Source organism: Canis lupus, chromosome 31, assembly GCF_048164855.1.
Source record: "Canis lupus baileyi chromosome 31, mCanLup2.hap1, whole genome shotgun sequence".
Lineage (NCBI taxonomy): Eukaryota > Metazoa > Chordata > Mammalia > Carnivora > Canidae > Canis > Canis lupus.
In genome coordinates, this window is record NC_132868.1 from 24,307,626 (window position 1) to 24,320,615 (window position 12,990).

At 34.5% G+C, this 12,990-nt stretch overlaps 1 long non-coding RNA gene across 1 annotated transcript in view; it reads left to right on the top strand.

Moving 5' to 3' along the window:
- Window positions 1–9,410: 9,410 nt before the first annotated feature.
- LOC140622480 (uncharacterized) overlaps window positions 9,411–12,990 on the top strand; it is a 48,540-nt gene continuing 44,960 nt past the window's right edge. The window contains exon 1 of the long non-coding RNA XR_012022243.1: window positions 9,411–9,538. This is a non-coding gene — a long non-coding RNA (uncharacterized lncRNA). The remainder of the gene's footprint in view (window positions 9,539–12,990) is intronic.

Below are 12,990 nucleotides of genomic sequence, written 5' to 3' on the forward strand. Positions count from 1 at the left end.
TTCATGAGAGACACACAGAGAGAGGCAGAGATTTAGGCAGAGGGAGAAGCCGGGTCTCTGTAGGGAGCCGGATGTGGGACTCGATCCTAGGACCCGGGATCACACCCTCAGCCCAAGGCAGACACTCAACCACTGAGCCACCCAGGCCTCCCTGCTTTGATCATTCCATGTAAGGTCTTTATGTTGGGTATGTATTGTTTGCAAAGCTGCAATGGATATCTCATTTATGCCAGCCCCGTATGTATTTCCTATTTTCTAGTAATAGAGTCTCAATTTCCATTAAGAAAAAAATCCAATGCCACACACTCCGGTAAATTTAGGTAGACATCCAATCAAACACCATGTATCCCACCTGTGGTAAATGAACTAAGAATCAATAATTGACTCACACCAGGTTTATCATCAGTTTATGAAATCTAACTGGATTTATTGGAGGGAGGAGCACTCTTTCCATTAGGCTTACAGTGTATAGAATGTATGTATGAGGCTTTAAGGAGCTGCTTTGTGGTGGAAGCCTCACAAGAGAACAGAATTAAGGGGCAGAAATAGAATTCTTGTATTTCTGATTCAATTTTTGATTCAATCTTCCTAAGACCCTAAGCTGGTCCTTGGACTTTTCAGTTATGTGAAATAAGTTAATTTTTTTTTTTTTTGCTTGAACTGGTTTGAATGTGAGAGTATCCCCTGATACTGACACGTAGAATAGAATATGAGTCTGAAAACTATGTCTCATAGGTAAGGCAAGTACCTCACAGATCTTTAAAGAGGATAAGGAATGCACATAAATTTATTATGATAGTAGCTTTTCTATGTTGCTTCAGTGTCTGATAACCTCACTTTGAGACCATTTACAAAAAATAATTTGAATTAGATAAATGTGAGCCATTCCTTCTATCAAGCCAAGAAGCTGATAATAGTTTCAATTCCACCAAACACAGGTAAAGAGAAAACAATAAATAAAGTAAATCCTTACTTGAGTAGAAAGATGTAGTCCAAAGAAAATCAGATTTAGATTTTATTTAATGCACCTGGCAGATTTTTGGACTTTATCTTAAAGATCCAAATTCCTTAATCACTGTGAGGTTTGAAAATCAAAAGAGAAAGATGTAATTCCAAACACTTAAAAACAAATGGTTTTACCATTCATGGAAAAAAAAAAAAAAACACTTGAAGATGACCTCAATATTTACAATCAGAAGTTGGGAATAAAATCGGAGATTTGCTCAAGGTTCACCACTGTCTACCATTTCATTTATTAAACTATTGCTAAATAAAAAGTTGAATCTCAAAATCTATGCATTTAAAATATTGTCATATAACATTTTTTTAAAATACAGTAAGTAAATTGGAAATCAGTCAAAATCTACAGGCTTCTTAATCCCAAATGATATTTCATTAACATTTTCAACCTAGCAAAAAGTTAATTAAATAATTTTTAAGACATAGTAATGGGGGAAATTTAATGACATTAACAGAATTAAATTGTGGAAATTTATGTCTTTAAATACATATAAAATGTCAATCTCTGTGTACAGGTACAATATATAAAGTGCCTAATCATCAAGTATGTCTTCACACACACACACACACACTCACACACACACACACACACATTTTAACAGGATTTCATTAAACCTGTAAACAATTTAGAGAGAACCGACATGTTTACAATGGTGACTGTTTCAATCTATGAATGCGAGTCAACGAATCATGAATCCATGAAGTTTTTATTTGATTTCTTTCATCAATATTTCATAATTTTTAGGATACAGTCCTCTATATGTTTTATCACATGATACCTAAGAATTTCATCTTGGAGTAATTGTAAATGGTATAGTGTTTTAAATTTTGATTTCCATGTGGGTTTTTAAAATTATATATATAGTAGCCTTTCAGATTTTCAATGCATTCATAACATATGTAAACAGGGACAGTTTTATTTCTTCATTTCCAATGTTTGCCTTTTCTTTTTCTCACCCTATTGCACTGATTAGAACTTCCAGTTTCATAAAAGTAGTGAGAGCAGGCATCTCTGCCTTCTTTTCAATCTTTTTTTTTAAAGATTTATTTATTTGAGAGAGGGGTCAGGGGAAGGGGCAGAGAGAGAGAGGATACCCAAGCAAACCCACTGAGTGCAGAGCCCAACATAGGGCTCCATCTCAGGAGCCATGAGATCAGGACCTAAGCTGAATCCAAGAGTCCAATGTTTAACCAGACTGAGCCACCCAGGGCAGCTCTTATTCCCAAACTTAAAGGTCAAATATTCAGTCTTTCACCCTTAGGTATGATGATAACGGAAGTTTTGGTAGATACTCTTTTTCAGGTTGAGGCAATTCCACTGTATTACGAACGTGCTTATACTTTTTATTATGAATTAATGTTGAATATTTTAAAAAGTTTTTTTCTGTGTCAATTAATATAGTCATCAGGTTTTTGTTTTGTTTTGTTGATATGGTGTTTTAAATTGATTGATTTTTCAAATGCTTCACCAGTCTTCCATATCTGGAATACATTCTATTTGGTAATGATGGATGATTCTTTTTATACATTGCTGGATTCAATTTTCTGATATTTTGCTGACAATTTTTAGGCCTGACCTCATGAGAGTTATTGGTGTGTACTTTGTTTTTGTTTTGTTTTACTTTTTACTTCTTTCTTTCCTTTTTATTTTGTACTATTCTTGCCTGTTTTGGGTGCCTTGTTAATCTGAGCCTCATACAATGTGTTGAAAAACGTTCTCTCCTCTTTTATATTCTGAAAAAGATTGTGTAAAATTGATGTAATATTTTATATTTGGTAGAATTCTTCAGTAAAACATCTAGTTCTGTCTTTTTTGTTTCTTGAAATGTGTAAATTACACATTCAACTTTGGTGAAGGTAAAGGGACTATGTAAGTTGACCATTTCATCTTTATTGGGCATTAGTAGTTTGTGGTTTTTGATAAACTTATTCATTTTTTCTAAATTGAATTTATGAATGCAGAACTGTATGTAGTGTTTTCTTATTATCTTTCTAATGCTACAAGACCTATAGTGACGTCTCTTGCCTCATTCTTTTTATTAAGATTTTATTTATTTATTTATTTATTTATTTATTTATTTATTTATTTATTTATTTATGAGAAACAGAGAGAGTATGAATAGGGAAGAGAGGGAGAATCAGGTTATCCACTGAGTAAAGAGCCTAATGGGGGATCCATCCCAGAACCCTGGGATCATGACCTGAGCTGAAGGCAGTCACATAACTGACTGAGCCACCCAAGTGCCCTGCCTCATTCTTTTTTTGTTGTATTTGTTTTTTGTTTTTGTTTTTTGCTTTTTTTGGTCTCATTCTTGATATTGATAATTTATGTCTTTGCTTGATTTTTTTTTCTTTGCCAGTCTGAGTATAGCTTTATCAATTTTATTGTATTCTCGCCCCTCTCCCAAGGAACCAGTGGCTTGTTCCATTGGTTTTCTTTACTGGTTTTCTGTTTTCAATTCTATTGATTTCTGTTTGCATCTTTATAATTTTCTTCCTTTTTCACTTTGGGTGTTTATTTTCTTTTTTTGAAGTAGAAACAGATCAATGATTTGAGGCTTTAGTTGCATGTCATATATTTGATATGTTGTATTTTCATTTTATTCCTTTCTCTATATTTTTTATTTCCTTTGAGACTTCTTCCTTGACCCATGGATTATTAAGCATTTCTAAGTGTAAAGATTTTCCAGTGGTCTTTCTGTTACTTATTTCTAGTGTGATTCTATTATGTTCAGAGAACATACTCTAAAACTTACCAGTATCTGAAATTTGTCAAGGTTTGTTTTATGGTCCAGAATATATTCTTTTTTGGTGAATATTCCACGGAACTTAAAACTCTGCTATTGTTGAGTCAATGCATGTTTTTGAGTAACTGACAAGTCTAAATGATTTGAGGTAAATGTATATGCATAGAACTTGGTATCTATTCTTGGTAGCTAATAAATTTTTCAAGAAAATCAATGTACAAGAGTAATTACAAAATGATGAGAATCAGGGATTTCCAATTAATGGAGTTGAGAATTTTTTTAATAGAAAGAGTAGAGTCTGTCAGTCATTAAAGAATGGTAAAGCTCCAACATGTGAGATTTGAAGGACAGATATCTTGACTTTGTTTATATGGTACCTGGAGGCTGAGAGAGAGAAGAAGGGAAGGAGTTAGTTTGACTACTACATTTTTAAGATACAGAATTCCACTAATTGTATGTTAAACAAGACCACACCAAAACACTGCAGGATATAAAAGGAAGATCTCATTCCTTTTTTTTTTTTTTTTTTTTTTTTGGAAGATCTCATTCCACTGGTGTTTTGTTTTTACTCCTTGGGAAGTTCTCTTCTAAGACTATTAAAAATCAGTGATTTACAGGATACTTTGGGGTATTTAGAAATCTACGTCTTGTGATTGTTTCACAACAATAAGTTAATTTTCACTTGAAACAAAAGAGAAAGGCCTGTTACTAACTATATAAACTATAAGATGCCAGAACAGGTAAGAACTCAAAATGTAAGTCTTTGGGTTAAAAAGCAAGATATAGGACACCTGCATGGCTTATTCAGTTAAGTGTCTGCCTTAAGATCAGGTCATGATCCCAGGGTCCTGGGATTGAGCCCCATCCATATTGGGCTCCCTGCTCAGCGAGGAGCCTCTTCTCCCTTACCCTCTTATGCTCTCTTGCTCTTTCTCTCAAATAAATAAATAAAATCTTTTAAAAAATATTTCTTCTGATAAATAAAAAAGAGAAAACATAGTTGCTCTAGAAGTTAAACATGTAGTGACAAATTAAAGAGCATAATAACCATATGATGTTTTCTACTATTGCAAACACACTGAAATATGATAAATTATTAGAATTATTTACTGTAGGCAGGAGAACGGAAAAAGATAGGTGATTTTAGTCAATTGATAAAAATAAAATTTATTATTTGCACACATTTTACATGTTTATTATATTTTGCAGATGTAAAATGGAAGGTTAAAGATTTATAAATAACTTGACCAGCCTTATATAGTTGGTTAGAGGTGAATTTCTTTTATTTTAAGCCAGGTCTTTGGCCTTCGTAGTTCTTGCTCTTTTTTGTAAAACAAACCACAGCTCTCTGCTAATAATGAAAATCTTCCTGAAATGGCAAGAGGGTATGTTAAAGTTCCCAAAGAGAATGTTAACTATACATTCCCTGATAATGTTCACATCTCAATATCTCGGTTCTTCTCCTAACTCATAGGTGATTCTTTCTCAGTCTCATCAGCTGATGTTTACTCTTTTCCATATTGACTAATGTGGAAGAAACTGAAGGTGTAGTCCTTGGTCCTCTTCTCTATCTTCACTAACTCTCTTGATGATCTCATCTTGTTTCACAGATTCGAATACTATCTTAGTGCTGATGATCACCACGGGCGTTTCCCAAGCTCAACTTTGTATATGCAACTGTCTTTAACATCTCCTCTTGGGTAATAGTATTTCATGCTTGACATATTCAGGTGATTCATCCTATGTCCTAAATGTGCTCTAGCTTCGTCTTTTCCTACCTTAATTGACAACAACTCCATCTCTTCATTTGGTCGAGCAGAAAACTTTGGAGATGTTGTTGATTCTTATCTTTGTCTCATATCCTATACTCATTCTGTAAGGAGATCCCATTGCCTCTACATTCAACATGTGTTGGTAGCTGACCACTTCTTTCCACTTGTCCTACTATCAAGCTGATCCTAGTGAACATAATCTTTTGCCTAGATTATTGCAATAACCATTAACTATTTTCTCCACATCTATGTTTGTTAAAATACAGTCCATTTTCAACATAGCAGCCAGAGTGATCATTATAAAATGTTCTCGGGAATTATCACTGGCCTGCTTCCTGCAGTGGGTCCCCTATTTCAATTTCACTCAAAATAAAGGCCAATGTTCTTTGATTGCCTAAATAACCACATAAAATCTGAATATTTTTCCATATTTTTCCCTCTGACCTCATCTGTTACTACTCTTCCTCCTTGTTCACTGTGGAGCCTCAAAAGCCTTCTTGCTGCACTTTAATGTTCCAGGTATGCTACTGACTTAGACCCTCTGCTCTAGCTATCTCTCTCCTTGAAACCCTCTTCTCCAAGTTATATAAAGCTGTAACTTTCTCTTTTCCTTAAAGTTGTTGCTTAAATATCATCTTCTCAATGAGATATTCTCTGTTACCGTATTTGACTACAACCTGTTTCCTGGCCTCAATACTCTGTATTTCCATATCCTATAAAGATAGTCCCTCTATATAAGGATATTCCTAAATATAGAGAGAGTCAAAGTTACCCCAAAACTGTTATCCCAAAACTGAAGAGCAACTGCACAGGAAAAAACTAAAAATTGTATTTTACTCAGTCTATATTAATTAATTCCAGTTCCTCTTACTCCTTCAATAAAAACATTTACAGTTAAAGAGTAGTTTCTTAAATATTCTAACAGTATTTGGGACATAGCAAATATATCACCAGAAAACAAAAATTCTCAAATTAAACTTTTTTAGTTTTGATTTTTTAATTTGGGTTTCAAATATGCTAGCTTCATTTAGTATAAGATACTATGGGACATATTATACACTATTATTGCAAAAGAAGGAAACTCCTGACAATCTGCAAGATTCAGCTCCAACAGTGCTTTTGGTATAAAACCACACCATTGCTTGTGTTCTCCCTCCCTTTTAATTGTTATTCCCCTAGTGAAATGTATTGTACTTTCTCACTTATACCAGTACCTTCCAGTACTTCTTTATTATTATATTTATTTAACATCTACTCTAGGTTCTGTACTCCTTTACATACACGATTTCATGTAATTCTTATATCAATGGGAAGAAAGTTTTATGATTACTATTTTACTGGTAAGAAACTGATGATTAGAGCAGTTAAGTAAATTACTACTGATTAGGAGAACTGGGATTGGAACTCAGGCCTGAGGCCAGTCTTTCTTATAGCCATATTACCTTTAAATCATTGGTTGAAACTATTTACTGTTAATGTTCTTCTTCACATTAATCTGCCTTCCTGTAACATCCATTGATCTTGGGTTTGTTTTCCAGAGTGAAACAGCATATCTTATTTTCGTTCTGATAACAGTTTTAATTATTTCTTCTTGATAAATTAATTCATTTATCACTACAAAATGACCATCTTTATTCACTGTAATTTTCTCTGGTCCAAAGTCCACTTTATCTGATAATAATGTGGTCAGTCTAGCTTCCTTCTCTTCCTCCTTCTTCCACTTTACTTTTTTTTTTTTTTTGATGCTGAATTCACATAATGTAAAACTAATCATTTTAATGTATACAATTCAGTGGCCCTTAGTACATTTCAATGCTGTGCAACTACCACCTCCATGTAGTTCCAAACTATTTTAATCTCCCTAAAATAAAACTACCGGCCCATTAAGCTCTTCCTCCCCTTCCCCTTGCCCCTGGAACCATCTTTAGAAATAGAAAGAAGTCTGGATTTTGCTGTTTTCTTAAAAAAGGAATGGATTGGTTTTCATAGGATCTTGATATTAAATTTAATAGATTTGATCTTAAATTTTGTCATGACCGTTATAGAGTAACCTTTGCTATAAGAAAAATTCAGCTGGGGCACCTGCGTGGCTCAGTGGTTGGGCGTCTGCCTTTGGTTCAGGTCCTGATCTCAGTGTCCTGGGATCAAGTCCCCAGGCTCCCCACAGGGATCCTGCTTTTCCCTTTGCCTATGTCTCTGCCCCTCTCTCTCTGTCTCTCATGAATAAATAAATAAAATCTTTTAAGAAAAAAAAAAGAGAAAAATTCAGCGATACTGCTCTAATAATTCAGAAGGACCAACCCTATAGGGTCCTTAATGAATGTCCCAAGTGATCAACAAGATGCTTCAATCTGGATGGTGGAAATCTGGACAATTTCTGTCCTGTGAAGGCTCTTGGAAATATCTGCTCACAGCTTCTCCAACCTCTGTTTTTCAGCATTGTGGAGATTCACCCAAGACATGCATATCACTGTAAGAATCACAGGGAACCTAATTAGATTTCTAGAGCTTTTTCTGAGTAAATCCTTTTTTATTTATAATTCTGCCCTGCAAATTCCAGTTAATCCGAACTTCTCAATTCTAATGGGTGTCTTCTCAAATCAGTGATACCTTTCCTGGTACTTCCTTTTGTGATGGTTAATTTTATGTGTCAACATGGCTGGGTTAGTACCCAGATATGTGATGAAATATTTCTCTGGATGTTTCCGTGAGGGTGTTTTTGGGTAAGATTAACTTTTAAAAATATTATTTTTCATAGACATTATATATATAAAGAATTAATAAGAATTATATAAAGAATTAAGGTTCATAGCAAAATTGAATAGAAGCTGCAGAAATTTTCTGCATGCTCCTTGCTCCCATACATACATAGCCTTCTTCATTATCAACATCACTTATCAGAGTAGTGTAATTGTTACAATTGATGAGCCCTCATTGACACATACAATCACTCCAAGTTCATAGTTTTCCTTAGGGCTCATTTTGGTGGTTCACATGCTACAGGTCTGAGCAAATGTAAAATGACATGTATCCACCATTATAAGCCATGAAAAGAAATGGAAGAACCACAAATGCGTATTGTTAGGTGGAAGAAGCCAATCTGAAAGGTTCATACTATATGATATTCTGGCAAAACTATGGATGCAGTGGAAAGATTACTCATTGCTAGAGGTTAGATTCTGTACTCTGCTTATTTACCTTCCCCCTGCCAACCCCTGGCAATGAACATACTGTTGGTTCCATTCCTCTGGAAAATTCCTTTTTTTCTTAAAAAAAAAAAGATTTTATATTTATTCATGGGAGACACAGAGAAAGGCAGAGACACAGGCAGAAGGAGAAGCAGGCTCCCTGTAAGGACCCTGATGCAAGACTTGATTCCAGGACCCTGGGGTGACGCCCTGAGTCAAAGGCATATGCTCAACCACTGAGCCACCCAGACATCCATCCCTCCTCTGGAGAATTCTAATACTCTATCCCTGCTCTATGATCTGGAAGTCTGTTGACATACTGCTGACTTTTATTTGTTTCCTTTTTCTCAAAGACCATAATTCTGTGGTGTCTGTTGTCTAATGTTTAAAAATTGTATTTTATATATTTTTACCAAGTTTTATTTTTTTCTTTCTTTTTTTCTTTTTCAGTGTGACAGTTAAATCTAGTCCCTGTTATTTTACTATGGCCAGAGCTTGAAGTCCAATATAAGTATTTAAACAGAAAACAACTCAATTTCCATGCTCTTTATAATCTCTTATTTATCTATTTTCTAAATGTTTATTAGTCCTTTATTAACTTGTCTATTAATGAAAATATGACTGATTTTTAAAAAAAGATTTATTTATTCATTGGATAGGGAGTGGCTGGTGGAGAGGGAGAGAGAGAATCTCAAGCACACTTCCTGCTGAGCATGGATCTGATATGACTCTGGGGCTCGAAATCATGACCTGAAGATCAAGACCTTAGCTGAAATCAAGAGTCAGACACTTAACTGACTGAGCTACCCAGGTATCCCAAAAACATGACTGATTTTTATTTAACTTGAAGAAAGACATAAAGATTTGTTTACAGTCAAATAAATATGAATTCAAGTGATGGTTCCAACCGCTCACTAAGTTCCATGAGCAGTTAATAACCTTTCTCAAAGCTTTTATTTCTTCATCTGATAATGCGGATAATAACTGGGACATCAAGCACCTGGAATTATGTGCCCTCAATAATTGCTAGTATACTGAGCACATTTTTTTGGACAGTTCCCTACTCTTCTCCTCCATCCAAGTGGTTACAGAAAGTTAGCATTTTATATGTATGTCTATGTTCCCCAAGTCACATTCTGCCAGAGGGGTAGACACCTGGTGGTTGTAAGATTTAAAGTTCAGAAATTGCATGCAGCAATCATGTTTCCTATTTTAAATACCAGAGACAAGTAGAAGACAGAGAAAGAGGCACAGTCAGAATTCTCAAGGTGCAAAATATTTATAATACTCAATTCCTTGGATTTGACTCTTTCTAAGACTCAGATACCAGCTGCATTCTATTCAGTGAATTCTATGAGACACCTCACTACTCTTACAATAAACTTTTATTTTGGTTTAAGTTTGATTAAATTTGGTTTTTGGCCTTTGCTACCCAAAGATTCCTTACTAGTGATATGTATCATCTCTCCAACCATGATTTTTTTTGTTGTTGTTGGTTTCCTTGGAAACTTAACTTACTAGTTTTCCCTGTTGTAATGACCCATATTATAGTTCACCCTTCCACTCTCTGATATTGGATGAGATATAAAGAGAGATAGAATTTTTACAAAATATGTTGAGTTTTTAAAAATGACTTTCAGTGTAGCATGTTGCATAATTAGAAAGTGAGCAGAAAACTTCCTCAGATGAATATATTTTATAAGCCATTCAATGTCCCCACTTGTACAATACCTGTAATTATAATTGACTTTAATTATAGTCCAGCTTTTTGCATGAAGAAAGTAATGAAATATGACGTTTGGTCAAACTTACACAAATTCAGAATTGTAACAATCAGTGTAAAATATGTAAGTACAAGCAGATTTTCCATGTAACAAAAAGTGTAATAATGAATCACAGAAACAGGTGTACCTCTATTATGCCTAAATAAACATTGCAGGAAGTACTGCTCAACGTTACTTTGTGTCTTGAATATCTTACTGTAATAACAGAAAGTCCCAGGGAACCCTTTGGCATACCAGGAAGTACCTTCAGGAGAAACTCATACTGGTTTATACATTCAAAAATCCAGAAGGAATCCTCTTTTCAAATGTTAAGATTATCATCAGCCATTATTTTATACATGGACAACTTTGACCTTAAAAATGCAAGATATTGGGCGGCCTGAGTGGTTCAGCAGTTGAGAGTCTGCCTTTGGCTCAGGGCATGATCCTGGAGTCCCGGGATCGAGTCTCACATTGGGCTCCCTGCATGGAGCCTGCTTCTCCCTCTGCCTCTGTCTCTGCTTCTCTCTCTGTGTGTCTCTCATGAATAAATGAATAAAATCTTAAAAAAAAATACAAGGTATTTTGGTGAAGGTCACGCTGTTTTCCAAAAATAAAATCACAGCAAGAATCTACTGCTTATCTGTTCATACATTTATTCATTCAATCATTTATATAGTGAATAGTTATGTTGTGAGTACTTTCTGTGTGCTAGTCTCTGCAGTAGTTGCTATGTAAAAGTCGCAAATAAACCTGACAGATTATTAGGCTTTGTAAATTTTATTTAAAAAGTTTTTTCTGTATGTATCATTTTTAAAAAAAACATTTGTTTCATTTATTTATTTGTAATGGACTCATGGATTCTTATTTTAATCAATAGTTCATTATTATTATTGCTTAAATCCTCTAATTTTCATAGATTTGTCCATTAAAAGCTTGTTAAAACTGGATTTTGTGTTCTTTTGGCTTGTAATCATGATTATTGAAGAACTTCCTTACCTTCTGGCGTAACAAATTGTTCCAGAGTTATTCTGAATATTTCCAGACGCAGCGCTGAAATTAGGCATATCTCCAAGGAGACCTGGTTCATTTTAGTGGAGAATAGTTTTTAGGAACCAATATCTAGGTGATACTAGGTGTGCTGATTATGAGGTGTTTCCTGATAGGATGCACTGAGATGTATAAAGTATTGCATTTATAGTATCTTTGCCAAAATGCACATGAATCTAATCATGTTCATGAGTAAATATCAGACAAGCCCAAATTGAAGACACTCTACAAAATACATACTTAAAAATATGTCAAGCCAATGAAAGAAAAGAAAAAAGGAAGACCGAGGAATTATACTATATAAAGAAAAACTAAAGAAACATGATAACCAAATGTAATAATGTGCTTATGAATTAGATCCTACTGCAGAAATAAAGTACATAACTATTTATGTATAATTACCATTAGTGCTAATATGGAAGAGTGTGAGATGAATGTTCTAATGATATTAATATGGGAAAGAAAATATGTTTGATACGATATGGTAATATAAGGAAATGGACAAAGCTCAATTTATAGCTCTGCCAATTTACTACATCCCAGCCTCCTTATCTTTGAGTAAGTCACTTATTTACACTGACACTTACTTAATATAAGATCATTGTGTGAAAGTATTTTAAAGACTTAAAAGCATTTTACAAATAATAATCATTGTTAAACCTAAATTAGTTCAGGTTTTTTTTTTTTTTCTTTCTATTTCTTTGACTTAATCCTGGTATCCTGAGGCCACAGCTCACATTGCTACCCTGTCTCACCCCCCACTGCTGCTCCATACTAACTGGTAAATATCTTCTTCATGGCTTTACACTGCTCTACAAAGCTTACATTATTTTCTGTATGTCATGATGTGGACTGCAAGCAAGTTGACAGCAAGGAGTCTATCCTCATTAGCCTTATCTCTTCCCAGTCAAAGCCCAATATCTGGAACAAAAGATGGAGTTGGAAATATTTGCTGAGTGAATGAATGATCATGGATACCTAGGAAACTGCAATGGATTAGGTCTCCAAATTATGACTATCCTATTTTAGGAATGTCAACACACCACTGGATTCGGCTCTTTTTTTTTTTTTTTTTTTTACTTGTAACATCAAGACAACAGTGTACTTAAGTCACTCTTGTGAGTCAATGAAAATAATTGTCTTGAAAAAGCTTAGCAGGACACTTGGGTGGTGCAGTGGTAGAGCATCTGTCTTTGGCTCAGGTCGTGATCCCAGGGTCCTGGGATTGAGTCTCACATCCCTGCAGGGAGCCTGCTTCTCCCTCTGCCTATGTCTTTGCCTCTCTCTGTGTCTCTCATGAATAAATAAGCAAAATCTTAAAAAAAAAAAAAAAAGGAAGAAAAAGCTTAGCAAGTGTAACATACCAAATGTATTAGTTTTCTAGGCTGCCATAACTAATTACCACAAACTTCATGGCTTAAAACAACAGATACTTATTCTCTTATAATTA